We start from the raw sequence: 14,980 nt of genomic DNA on the forward strand, positions 1-14,980 counted from the left end.
ATATATATTGCATGAATACAGTATGGTCTCTTAACCATAGTTATTTTTTGTTGTTGTTTTTTTATTTAAATGAATTTGTATTAACTCTGAAATATTATACTAACTATAAAAAGAACCTTAGGGAGGTTTAGACTAATTGGTAAATTGCTGTTTGCAGTTTGCAATCTACCGACGTCATTTATTAGGCTTATTGAGTTTAGCTATTACGGCGCATTGCAAAGTAACATCAGCTCTTTGCAAACTGCCGACGTCATTTGTTGCTGCGACTGTTGTTGCGTATGCCCTTGTAATGTTGGCAGTTTACAAAGAGCTTGATTTTACAGTTTATACTAAGACATACATAAGAAATTTTTTGAGCCCAAATAAAAGTCTTATGTTGTAAAAAACTGGCCTTCTTTTTTACTCTGAAAAAGATCTTCACTTTTCATTTAGCCATGTTAGAATAGCTAGTCTTAAAGTAGGAAATGTGAAGTTATAAATTTGTAGGTAAAAATTTGAAAGAGTTATGGTGGAAAAAAAATCGCACAACTAAAGTCAAAGGGATAGACTTAGATTACTTAGTAGTTGTTTACAGACTTTCATTACTTTTTATTTTCTTTTTAATTTATAGGTAAGACGGAGTAGGTATATATCTATATTTAATATGAATTATTAGGTCGTTTGCATAAATACATTTTGGTCTCTTAACATTGGCTAGTTTTTTTCTTTCTTAAATGAATTTGTAATATTTTTAAAGTGTTTATACCTACCATACATAGGACCGCATGTATATGTTGCAGGCTAGCTGGCATATCCATCTATTTGCAATCGACCGACGTTATTTGTTAGCATTTTGCTTTGGCGGGGCATTGCAAAGTAACATCGTCTGTTTGTGAGCTGTTGATGTTATTCGTTAAGTTTATTGAAATTCAGGCCCTATTAAAAGTCTTGTGTTGTGAAAGACTTAAGGTTTGAAAGCGTTCCGATTATAGCAACATGCTACCGAAATTATAGCATTTTTTATTATTTTATTCCCTTTGAACGTTTTGCCTTATAGACTGATGTTGCCTTAAATATTTACTGGCTTTTTATTTTGATCTGGAAGATATTTTCTCTTTTCATTTAACCCTGTTACGATAGCAATTCTTATTCAGGGTTAAATTTGAATGAAGTACAGTTACAAACAATTGCACAACTAAATCCAAACGTATACACTTAGATTACTTAGTAGTTGATTATAGATTTTCATTACTTTTTTTTTTAAATTTAAAAGCAAAGCAGAGATTTCTGACCCCCAATATATGGGGGTAGCCGCAATCTAGGAAATATGGTCCCAATATTTTTAGACGTGATAAAAATAAATAAATAAATAAAATAAAACTTTAATTGCAACGATAGATGGCGCTATTAGTTAACAGAAACTAAGAATATTGTCAATGAGAGGAAGACAGCAGACGTTGCTTTGAGAAAAAACTATTACCCAAGATTTGCGTGTGCTGCGCGTTTTTATTGTCACTGAGCGCGCAAGCTCGTTTCCCCACTTTTCTGGCCATACAGCGCTATTTATCTGTACGATGTAGAGTTTTTTCTTATACCCTTGCCTGAAAATATTCACGCTGCTTTGGCTTATCTTATTACTATAATCACCTTCTATTAATTTTTATGTAAATGGAAAATAATAAGTTTTCCAAATTTTATATATATATATAATATGAAAGCATAATTTTTAAATATTTTTTAACTATAAATGCAAGAAATCTTTAGATCTGAATCATATTCTATACCTGTCATAAGCTGATTACAAAAATTATTAATAGTAGTAGTAGAACCTCGGTTCTTTTATGGTCAGAATTCTTATCCCTTTCTCTCACATACAACATCTTGACATCGTGTAAGATTGTAATGGGGTTACTCATATACCTTTATCAGCAGATGGCAGCACAATAGTAGTCATTTATAACTTCTGAATAATATGAATGTGTTGGTTTATGCTTATCTGTACTAAGAAGTTTATTATATACAATTTCATTTAAAAGTTTTAAAAAAAATTCTTCTCAATGGTTTAAGTTATCGATAATATGTTATGAAGGGGAAGAAAAAAAAAGATTAAAAATACGCTAATAAGGATGATAATGATGTTAGCATAATCCCCTTGATCATAGTGTAAAATAAAAGTATTATATAATTGTGTGAAATAAAAGTATTTTTAATCTAATTTCAGTTACATTTCTATGGTTGCTTTCTGCTTTATGATATCCATAATAATAAAATATCTAAATTCATAATAATAAAGCTCGGATCCTTTTGCTCATCAATACAAGTCAGTTAGGAAAACGAAACTAAACATATTTTTAATTTGACCAGTTAAAGAGAGATTCAAATTTAATTACTCGATGCAATCTTTTTTTCTTCTTTTAATACAATTTTTTTTAAAAAAAAAATAGCAACGAAAATTGAAAACAAACGAATATGGCTATATATCTATCGCTGGCATGCAATCTACCACCTGTAATTGCCGGTCAAGTAACCCGCACTTAAGATACCGACGGTCAAAAAATAATGGTGGAATCGCTTTTGAACTCTCTGTGAAAGTTTCCAAACCGGGGGTTTTGGAACTGGGAGTTACGCGTTAGGTCAGAGTCAATGGAAAAGGGGGACAGCTTAGTTCAGGAACAAAAAGTGGATGGTCTTCATCCACAGGTGTTGTACTAAAAAAAAAAAAACCGTTACCATAGTCACCGCCACAGCTCCAGACGAATGTCTGGCAGAGTACCTATCTTAGACAAACAGTAGGCGGTCTTCTTAAAAATCTAGCTATTGACAATCTTTGATTGTTTTTAAAGTTTGTTTTTTCTATATATATAATGTGAAACCAAATAATGCGCATTCGATGAAAGAAACTATTTTTTTTAAGTGAATTTAATCAATAGGCAAGTTTTGTTTTAAAAAATAAATACTCGGTTGCTTTGTAGTAAAGACAAAGTTTATTCACATCAAGAGTTCACAGTTACACAATAGATAATAACGATTTGAAAAAAGGAATAACATTTTTACTGTGGACAAATTTAATTTTATATTTTATTTATAATGAAAAAAAGATGTAAATGCCTAAGTTAGTTGTTGTTTTTTTTTTTTTTTTTTTTTTTTTCAATTTGAAGTTGAATCTGAAGATGTTTTCAAGTTGAAGATGCGAAAGCGTTGGGAGAAAAGTGTAATTATATGTTTGTAATTCTATGTTTGTCCACTGTTCGGCGCTAAAGTTAACGTTTCGGGAAAAGCTACCGTAAACCGGGACGAGTCTGCCCATCCAGGGGCGAGTCTACCCATTTTAGTTTTATTTAATTTTCACTATTTTAAATTGCAAATAAAAAAATTTTTACCAATGGAGGACTTAGTTCAGACTCTAAGGAAGATGGCGCTGTAGTAGTTTGATCCGTTTTTATTTATTTGGTGTCTTTTTAACCGACCTGTTCAAACGTCTTTTGAGAGATTTGTATTGAAAATCAGCAAACTTTTAGTTGGTGCTCCGTAAGTATATTATTATTATTACTATTTTCACTTTGGTTAAGTGATAAACTTATCTAAGACTAAGATTACATTAATTTTATATGAAAAAAAACAAAAAGAATGTAAGTTTTGCTGTTGTAAACAAAAAGCCAGAATTCGCGGGGCGAGTCTACCCATTCGTATTTAGTTTTAATAAAGCATAATAATATAATTTAGAACTTTGTTTATATTAAAATTAAGTCATTTTAAATGAATTTGAGTATATTATTTTAATTCTGCATTGATAAATTTATCATTAATAAGAAAATTTATAGGTTAAATATAAATGTAAATATAAAATATGTTTATTTTACCTATTTTTTCAATTTTTATATTACAAAATTAACTTTTTTTATTTAATGCAAGTTAAATAAATTATTATTTATTATTACAGATGGTTCGAAATTATATTCGCAAAACAAATGGATTTAAATGTTACAAAAAAATGCCACCTGAGATGGAAAAAGCTATCCAAAGGATAAAAGCCAAACAATAACAATATTAATTTTAATTTATTTTTATCAACAATAATCAGAAAAAAATGTTATTTTATAATGTTAATGATTATAAAAACAAAACTGTGATCAAAATGTGATAATCGATCAAATACTCAATTTGTGTTATTTTATGAATAAAAAAATGGAATATATAATAAAGTTATGAATTTTACTTCATAAATATCCTATATAGTAACTAAAATAACAATTTAATAGTAAAATTTGATTATTTACAATGTTAACATTCATTTTAGTAGAATGGGTAGACTCGCCCCATACGAGAGATTTGTCAGCAGTTCTATAAAAATATACAGTAACAGCGTAACTGTTAATATTTTCTAAAATCGATTTCACAGCTTTAAAGAGGGATAAATAGCGATTCCGAAACACCTATTAAAAGCCTTTTTTCTTTAATATTTACGAAAGTTTGACCACTTGAAAGTTGACAAACTGAAAAAATGGGTAGACTCGCCCCGGTTTACGGTATTAAAATAAAACTAATATATATATATTTATAGATATTTTTTTTTACCACAAAATCTTTGATTCTGCTTTATATGACCTTTATTGAATGCGATAATACAAAATAATTAAAGACATTTGAGAGAGCTAGTTGCCTAATGCTTTAATTAAAAATATAGCATTCTAATCCCTTTGGTCCTGTACCTTTACATTTATTTAAAGCTAAGAAATATTGCTCCCCTATTGTTTTTCTTAAAAAACGAAAACATTAAAACAGCTTTGCATTGTCTCATAATAAACTCTTTATATGAAAATTTTATTCATTAGGCTCCTACATTAGTGCATTACTTCTAATCAACTGTTAAATTTTCATAATTTTTCCATGTTATTCAAAGAAGTTCCTTTCATTTGACAATTGTATGCTTCATTGACTTCTGAGTTCACCCCCCTCACATTAATTGAATATTCAATTTTCGGTGATAAAATATAATTAAAAATATAGTTAAATTATTTCCTAACTTAAGCCCATTTTCACTTCCAAATTTCTTAAATATATTTCAGTTACGAAACATTACCATTTTAAAAACTTATTTAAAATAAAATATTTTTCAATTTATAATTAAAAATATGGAATATTTTTCTCGAAATTACTTTCGGAGGGAAAAGTCCTTGTAGATTATTTTAATAAACAATAGCTTTGAATTAAATTATACTTTCAATTACTTTGTCGGATTTTAAAGTTTGGAAGGTATTTTCCTTATTTATGGAAAAATATAAATTTTTTTAAAGCTTCAGTTTGGTAAATTATTTATTCTTTGAAGGAAAAACGCAGTTATCTCACAGCAGAATAAATATGGATTATAGAGTAGGAGTTAATTAAATTTTTTTTCTCTTCAGTTCGAATAAATAATATACACATTTCCATTACATAGGCAATGTATACATTTTCCGAATATTTCGTCATCAAAATTATGAAAGATCGACATATTTAAATGTAAAATAAAGCTTAGAAAATTGGGCTTTACATTTTATGCATTTTTTACATTCGCTATAGAAAATTACTTTGTCCAAGAAAATTATTAGACTGATAAGTGAACTTTCTATTCACACATTTATAACTTTTGTTTTTTTAATAATTTCAATTTAATAATAAATTTTTAGCAATTTATACACGTTTATACAGTGTCCCCAATGAATGAGTTCCTAATTACAAAATTTAGTAGTTCTAAAAAAAAATAATTCGGGAGATAAAATAATGTAATAAACAGTTAATTGGAAAGAAAAGCTACGATTTTGTAAATAATGCTCATAATTGATTACAGAAGCTGCCAATAGATGGCACTGTACAAGACTGTAGACTTTAAGGATGATGTATGCTTTCCAGTTGCTGCATTCTGATCCCGGCGTACAGAGCAAATCTTTGCTTACATTTGCATTCCTGTACAGCGTAGAGTGCCATCTATTGGCACGTTTTTCCTTATTTTCTGCTTTTCAAATGAGCAATGCCATCTGGTGGAAACTAGCTTGTTTATACAGACTTGAAACACATAGAGGGCAATATTTTATTAAATTTTGCTGCAACGTAAAATCAAGTTTGTAAAACGTACATAGCCATCTGTCGGCAAGTTTTGTAATGTATTTGAAGAAAAATGATTTCTTAAGCTAACTGAAGATGTATACTTTATCTGTTACAATCTAATTATGTATCAGTTTCCAAAACTTGATACTATTTGCATCATATGCATAACAATATGGTTTTGGTCATAATATAGAGGATAATAAATTATAAAGTGAATCTTGCATTGCTTGTATTAAATCGATGAAATTGATTTTTATGAAGATTTAATGAAGCTTTAAATGAAGATTTAATAATAATCTTGTCCTATAAATAAAACAGCATTTAATTTATATAGAATATAAAATTAAATGTTTTATGTTAAAATAAGTAACATATTTAACATGTGTTCGTATATGTTATTTTTAAGAATGTACCAATAATCCGTCAGATAAAAACATGTTTGCATTAGTTAGCAATTGATTATTTTTGCTTATTATATTATTAGAAATTTAGAATAATATAGCTACCGCAAGATAACAATGCTCATGTTATTTAAATTATCAACTATCAGGTTTTCAATATTCACATAAAATTATATATTTCATTAAAAAACGCAGTGGATATATTGGCTTTTTAAAAGATTCATGTTTCATTTATATTTTCTTCCTAAATCCTGTAAAAAGCAGCCATTTCTGAAATAAGTGATCGGAAAATTATTTTTGCGCTATTAGGAGCAAAAATTGAATTCATTCTTGTAGAAAATTACAGCTTTGAGAGAATCCATTACCCCCATGTTGCTTTTAAAAAAAAAATGACAGAATCAAAATGATGGAAAAGCTTAGACAAAAGAAAATAGCGAAACACATGTATTTTATCTATTAGAACCTGCTGAAGATTCTGTGTGATATACAGTAATGACGTACATCAAAGTTCCGATAAATTTATACGGAGAAAACTGTAGAAATCATTTTCCAAAACGTTAAAAAATAAAAGAAAAACTATCGAAAACGAACTTGCGAAAAACAAACGTAAGAAAACTGTACGTTAAGTTACTTATGGAATGGCTTTTGGAACTTGAGATCGATGATTTTTAGTTTTCTAGAATGTTCATCGAATATTTTCTAAGAAAGTGTGATGGGAAAAAATGAAGAAAAAAAATCACTTTAGATTTATTGTGATCCGTAATAATAAAATCCGCATTCATTGGAAGCGGTAAGTAAAGTGCACGGGTAGAGAAAGCTTGAGAATTGTTAGATGGTTGAAAAAAAAAGAAAGAAATGGATAAAATAAACGCATTAAGAAGAATTAAATTAAGCTACCCATAAAACATTTCATTGGCTAAATTTTTTCCCATGGTTTATGGAAAAGCTATTTGCAGTTAAAAGAAAAAAATAGACTATGGTCCCATACATTTGTTCTTAATGTTCTCACTCTAAATAATTTCATCTAAAGTAAACGTTTCATATCAATGTCAGCGAGATTTTGCAAAGCGTCACAATTCCGCGTAACTCATACACTAACAGTAGTTCACCTTTACAGCGCATCCGCTAGAATTGCCGAAAAATCGTAAAATCTCCAAATCAATGTCAGCGAGATTTGCAAAGCGTCACAATTCCGCGTAACTTATACACTAACACTAGTTCACCTTTACAGCGCATTCGCTAGAATTTGCCGAAAAACCGTAAAATCTTAAAGGGACTAATGTTAGAAAAATGATTAAATTAAAGCATGCTATTCAAATTCTCTCTGTAATTGTAACCCTTTCACCGTAAGAAGGCATTGGAGACCGTTTTGTTAAAATAGGGGTTGCGTAGAAACGTTTAACAATCATCGGTAGTAGGAGGGGGAAAAAACGCGACTATAACGGTTCCTCAGTATAGTGACATCTCCGTGTCGAAATTAACTATCTGAATGTAAATCATACATCATCTTACTGTGGATGAACTATATCACAAAAATTGCATAATTTACCCCAGTCACATTGCATATTTTCTGGTAAAGAGCACAATATTTTGGTCACATATGTCGCTTTCCCAATACTTAAAAAATATTTTTGTATACTTATAATTAATTTCCTGTTTGAGTTTCAATTTCAAGTTTTATTCCAAGTACAGTCCTATGTCACCAGTCTTATGTTTAAGTTTTCATAAAAAATAATAATAATGACTCAAGAAAATACTAATAGTTACAAACTTAATTTTAAAAAAGTATTTTATGCTAAGGGAACAATTGAGACTGTCATGGCTTCGCCCATCTGAATTTTGTATATATGTTATACATCTTGCATATATGCACGCTTTACTATTGTAATTAATGCATAAGTTTACTTTAATCTTGTAAAATTCCATATAATCAAATAAGTTAATTTACGTTTGATTACGTTTTTCTTCAGTTTTGATTTAGTTATGGAAGATGACTTAAATTTTCGATTCAAAGTAAGCATTGTGGTGGTTGGTACCTGGAATAAATTTTTTATGAATACAGTTATACCCGATTAGATTTTAGGCATTGCTATTAAAACTTTATTTCATCTATAAATAAACATCCTTGAAATATTGCTGCAATTAACGATATAGTAATCGCTATATCAGCTGTGAAATTACTATATATATAAACAACAAAATTATTTATCAGCATTAAAAAGTGTTCAGAAAAAGACGTTACATGTTCGAAAGTTCAAACTTGTTTTTTTATTATTTTTCTTATTTTTCTTTGATTATACACATTTGTATTAAATTGTTTCAAAAAATCTCTGAATTATCACCAATTTTGAAGGACTTGCTGGTTATTTTAGTGTATTGTATATGAATAATATTGCAAGAAAATTGCTCAAAAATACTTGTCTGTAAAAGAAATCAGCTATTTTTTTTGTATATAAAACTGACATTTAGACGACGCACATCTCTTTAACCAAGTCGTAATGCATTATTTTTCTTCACATACTTTATGCTAAGAAAGCATTTATACAATAAAAAAAGACTTGTAATATTTTTAGTTACACAAAAGTTAGTACGAGGCGTTTTTTTTAACAATAACTTAAAGTTCAGTGTAAATTTCAATGAAACCTTTTGTAAAAAAAAAAAAAAAATTAAAAATATCACGAGTTAACTTTCAACCTTTACAACAGAAAAAAAAGTCTAGGTAACAGGCAACTTCCTTTGCATCTAATCTTCCTCAATCTTTTCAAACAAAACTGGAGTAAATACCTTTTTCTTGAAGTATGCTTATATTGAAATACAGGAGAAATTGGCTTCTGTGAGTTTCAGGAACGATGCTTACGTTGCTGGAAATTGATCGGAACAAAGTGGAGAAGTGTTAAGAATATAAATTCAAAGCATCATTCAATGCAAGCCAAGTTTCCTTGTTGGCTAGAAAAAGAATCGACGTTTTTTGGATTTCGCAATGAATAGGTTAGCAAACATCACTGTCGGTAGGAAAAGTGAAATGAAGTGGGCTCTATTGTGGATAATGCATTCTTTGATGTTTGGCCGAGGATTTCGGCTTATTTTTCTTTCTGATGGAAGTTTCCAAGCATTTGGGAGGACTCTTGAAATGACTTATCTAGTTCGTAATCGCTTCGTTGATTCCATTCGTTAAATATCTTTCCTTAGATTATGAAAGCATACAAAAGTTATGTCGAGTTAGTTTAATTCAAAGTTAATGGGAAACTTATAAGCTTGATGTACCTTTAATGCTAAGAAAAAAGAAAGATATTAAAACTATATTCCGTATTTCTCGGTTGAAGAAACTAAATCGTAAAGTTAAATATTCGAAAAAATCTGGTATGTACCTTAAGATTTAAGTTATATTTAAAATTAGTTATTATAATGGCTGCCCAAATGAAATGTTGAAGAGTGCGATTGTGTCAGAATGACTGCAGCTATAACAACGTGACTGAACAGGGGAATAAAGGACGGTAGGAGGATGTACACTGCGTACAGTGTCCAACCAACACCTCCTAGAAGAAGGAAGGCCTCAGCACGGATCAATTTAGTAGTCCGATGTGTCGAAATTAACTGCGCAGTTAATGAAAAAGAAGAAAGATGTCATTACGTTCGGGGTACTAAGCTGCGCAATGGTTGAAAATACGAAATATGTCATTACGTTTGGACTACTAAAGGATATTTATGGTAACCCGTGCAGAGGCCTACTCTATTCTAGGAGGTGTTGGTCCAACAGTGAATGCTGTTCGTGATAAAGAATATTGTTCGAAAGTAAAGTCACGTTATACATGGATGCGTCCAGATCGGACAAACAACTGATTTCCCTCCCCAAGGGATCTCAATAAATTTAACACAATACTGCGGTACTCTGGTGAACTACGTTACGCAATAAAAAGCGAACAACCTTCTCATACAGCAAGTGATCCTCCTCCATGAGAATGCCCACTAACACCTCTCGTGAAATCCAGACGATTTTAACAAATTTCCGTTGGAAAGTGTAGCAACACCCGCCGTACAGTTCAGATTTGTCACCATGTGTTTGTCACATTTTTCGGCCACTTATGAAAGCATTGCAGGTATATGTTCCCATTGGAATGATGAAGCGAAAAGAAATGTGCAAGACTTCCTACAAAATCGACCACAATCTTTCTACAACTAAGCATAAAACTGCTACCTACACGATGGGACCCGTGTTCAACGCCCATGGCGATTTCTTTTGATTTCCAATGAAGATGCTCTTTTCATTCAACTTGTTCACTTTTCATTTTTGCAACCCTTATATATTTAAAATGCCACTTATATTTAAAAGTACTATATTAAAACTTAATATACTAATTTTATTAGGTACCAAAGTAAAGCTCAAGTTAATATATTAAATTCTGAAGTTTACATCAATATATGAAAAAAAGTTTTTAATTTATGTTCGATCTGTGACAAAAAAAAAATAGTTGAGCTTTTGATCCCAAATCATAAAAATAAGCAACATCTAAAGCCCAGAATTCAAACTTTTAAAAGAAAATTTCACAATTAAATCATTTCTTGTTTTTAACACATTTTTTGTTTCATGTTATGTATCGTTGTAACTTTCTAGGAGTTTCCTTGCCTAGCATGGTAAGTTTGAAAAAAACAATTTCATTAGTCAGATTCGAAAATTATGTAGGCTTTTGCTTGGAAGTATAAAAATAAAAGCAAAACTTTATTTTTGCAGAATCTTCAGTAGACCCTTATTTTAGAACTGTACTTCCACTGTACGTGCAAAAGCTATAACTTTTTATTTCAGTGGCTGTGTCAGCCTGACCTCTAATAGGACGTGTTAGATTCATAATTTTCAATATTTTCAATTAAATTTTTTCCTTTTTCTTCAACTTCCTCCCCTCCCCCCCGCAGATCTAAGTTATCAAATTTTCTCCCTTACACCAGCTTGGATCAGTTAGTTACACTTAACTGTTATTTAGATGTGTATAAACATCACCATTATAACGTATGTTTTCAATCAGTATTCCAATAATATAATGAGAATTTATAATTCAAATTTAAAAGTAGCAATACAATACTATTTAAACGGGTTTTCAATTTTTTGGAAAAATTAAGACGGGGAAGAATTTATTTAAAAATTTAAACAACAGCTCGACTTTCTCATATTCAGAAAATTTATCGCTTTTTTTCTTACTTTCAACAGTTTCATAAATTCGAATTCATTTTATTTTTTAAATATATGTCAATAAGCAAAGGTTTACATTTTAAAGTATATCAAGCTCATAAAACAAAGTTCATTTTTAATGTATTTTAACGTAAATTATATTATTGCCTCTTGTTATCAGGATTTTTTATTTCATTTTTTATTAAGCTAACATCAACCTCGATTCTAACCAATAATCTATTTCACGACTTATTTTAATTCTTTAAGTTATGTAAATAGGTAATGATGTAGTTATTGTACTTGCTTCAATGAATCCAGAGAACCATTATCTACTCACTTTCGACGGTGTTACAACGTAATTTTCTTGTTTATTTTCTCTGTCAATCCTCTTTAAGATGCCATGAATGCAAATTTTAAATTTTATTTTAAGACATGTGCTGAAATTGTTTGTGTATGTTTATTATATGTTTTTTCTTTTTTTAAATCTTGTAAACTTTTTTTACAGGTGACGATTTTGGAAAAGCGAACTGACCAGATATCGCCTATAGGGCGTCACTGCAAATACCTGGTTATTTGTGGTAAGTTCATTTTGGAAATGTATGCTAACTGAAGTGTAACTTTGTTAAAGTTCTCTTAAATATAAGCATTATATTTTCTAAATCTAATTTACTATTAATTTTAAATATTTTATAAAAGTTAATGCCAAAAGTAGCTAAATTTTTGCTGACAATTTTTAAACCTGTATTCTTGCAATATTTTTCTTTCAGATTGCCCTTTTCGTGTTAAAAAAAGTACCTCATTAATAATTTTGTGAATTTAATTATCAATTCGGTCCAGGCAGTTGTGCCTGAATTTAATATATAGTTAAAGCTTTAAAATTAGAAAAAAATTATAAAACATAATTAATTTGAAGTGTGAAATGTACTTTTCACATATCAGTCTTTTTTGCTAATTGATTCTTCTTCTTCTCATTGGCACGACAGCTCAGGATGGGCCTTGGCCTTCTCAACACGCCTATGCCACGCCATTCTTCTCTTAGCCAAGGTTCTCCAGTTTATTATCTTTAAAACTTGTAGGTCCTTTTCAAGGCAGTCTAGAAATCTTTGGTTTGGCCGTCCTCTTTTTCTGGTACCTGTTGGCCTGGCACTGAAAAACTTTTTGGTTGTCCTGCTATCCTCCATTCTTATAATGTGGCCTGCCCATTTAATCCTTTGAATTTTGATAAATTTAATGGCATCAAGTTCTTTATATGCTTTGTAAAGTTCCGTGTTTGATCTTGTAAACCAGGTACCGTTTTTACTTATTACACCAAAAATGCTTCGCAGTATTTTTCTCTCAAGTCTAGCTATCATATTTTCATCTCCACGGGTCATTGTCCAGGTCTCGCATGCGTATGTAAGCACTGATCGTATAAGACATTTACAGAGTAACTCTTTTGTTTTTCTTTTTATTAGGCTTAACTTAAGTTAGACCATAAAAACACTTATTGGACATCGTGATTCTCGTGTGTTGACCCAATTGATTAGTTCTCTAAAAAAGCTCTAATATGTAACTAAATTTTAGCGATCTCGGTTTTTGCATTATGATGCAATAATCGGATAAAATATTGTTTCAACAATTGAACGCGCGATTAAAAAAAAATTGCTTCAATATGAAACATTTTATCAATTTTATTATATCTTTTTAGCTGACCACAAGAATATCTCTTTGAAAGGCTATTGGGAATTAATATGTTAGATTTAATGTTCTTATTATAGAAGACAGAAAATAGTGAAGGCTCCTTTTTGAAAACGTGAAATTAATCCTTGTATAATATACATAAATTATTATTATTATTTTTTAAAGTAGAATTACTTAAAATGCTAGCTCAACACCCTGACGTTATTAAATTGATATAATTATTAAAAAAAATATTTTACTGCTTTTTTTCTGAAGTATTTATTTTCAGCTTTTTTCGTGGCTCCTTTCGCTTACATTACATTTCTATAACAAACATACTAAATTTCGTTTTTTTACATTCTTCATGCAAATAATTTTACACTGTGCTTTATAATTTTCTTTTAAAAAGAGACTTAGAATCATTCTTTTGTCATTTTTTTAAAAACTATATATATATATTTATTTATTTCCCATTTTGTTGCCCTTGAAATGAATATGTACATTAATATATGTTATACAATAATTTTTGATAACGTAGAAAAATGGCTTTTCTGTGACCAGTTTAAGTGATTTGTTAAATTTATGATCCAATCACATTAAATACCATTATAATTCATACGCAGCCAATTTTCTCTATCGTTTTTCTATCTGCTGGTGATCTAATTCAATTGGTCTAAAGTATTCATGATGGACATTTATCAAGCTTGAATTTCCGTACAAATTGTTCGTGAGAGAGCTCTGATGAAATAATGAATATGCGTCGGGAATTCTGTAGCTTAAAATGCGCCGCGTAAAATAAATGTCATAGATTAAGAATATGAAAATTTTAGATATAGTCTCACAGACAAATTATTTGTCATTGTCGCCAGAGAAAGGAAAAATCTTCATTGGGAAAGGAAGTTAAAAATAAGTTCTAAGTAAGAAAAAGGAGCTTCTTTGGTAACTCATAAAATAAATAATGCATTAAATATTTCTGGTTTATTATTTTTTAAACCGGTTTATACGTACTTATTTAAACATTAATAATATATTTTTTTATTAGAGTAAATTTTGAATCCAAATGTAGTTTTAAGGAATAAAAAAATATTCCAAGAATGCTGCAATAGCCTAACAATGATTAATTATTATTAGTATAGTTAATGATATGGTAATTAATCCTTTTTTTTTAATTTCTACGTAAAGGATAAAATAAATCTTCAGAAAAACTCTTTTTTTTTTTTTTTTTTTTTTTTCCTTTTTTTTTTTTNTTTTTTTCTTCCCAGAAAATTCTATTCATTAATTTAGAGAGGGAAAAAGTAATGGTTCTTTCGGAACTAATGATCTCTCTGTGTGAATGGTTTTGAAAAATATGCTCGTAAATTGAGGCACCTGGTTACTAAACCAGTCAAATCCACGTTTTTTTTTTTTTTTTTTCCTTATTGCAGTTTAGTCACACGACGCGACCCAATTCTGAGTTAACGTCTATCTATGTTCAACTCCGTAATTTTGAACCTAATCCAAGAAACGAGTTAACTCCTGGATCAGGCAATGCTACAAACTAGTTTTCAAGGAGAACATTTTGATGGGATTAACCAGTATTTGAGTTGCATGGTAAGGGAAATCACGGAAACTTTCCGTAGTTAGCCCGATGTCAAATGGATTTTAATCCATAATCTGTCCACCTCTGAGAATGTTTTATATCAGCACTGTAGTTAAT

The 14,980-nt window shown here is 29.6% G+C and overlaps 1 protein-coding gene across 4 annotated transcripts in view; it reads left to right on the forward strand.

Annotated features, from left to right (window-relative positions):
* The window catches only part of LOC107436212 (leucine-rich repeat-containing protein 24), a 228,067-nt gene that overhangs the window by 148,821 nt on the left and 64,266 nt on the right, over window positions 1–14,980 (forward strand). For all 4 annotated transcript variants that reach the window (XM_016047845.4, XM_016047826.4, XM_043046959.2 and 1 more), the window contains one exon: window positions 12,131–12,203. The gene's annotated coding sequence lies outside the window, so the exon portion shown is untranslated. The remainder of the gene's footprint in view (window positions 1–12,130; window positions 12,204–14,980) is intronic.

This window comes from Parasteatoda tepidariorum, chromosome X2 (genome assembly GCF_043381705.1).
Source record: "Parasteatoda tepidariorum isolate YZ-2023 chromosome X2, CAS_Ptep_4.0, whole genome shotgun sequence".
Classification (NCBI taxonomy): domain Eukaryota; kingdom Metazoa; phylum Arthropoda; class Arachnida; order Araneae; family Theridiidae; genus Parasteatoda; species Parasteatoda tepidariorum.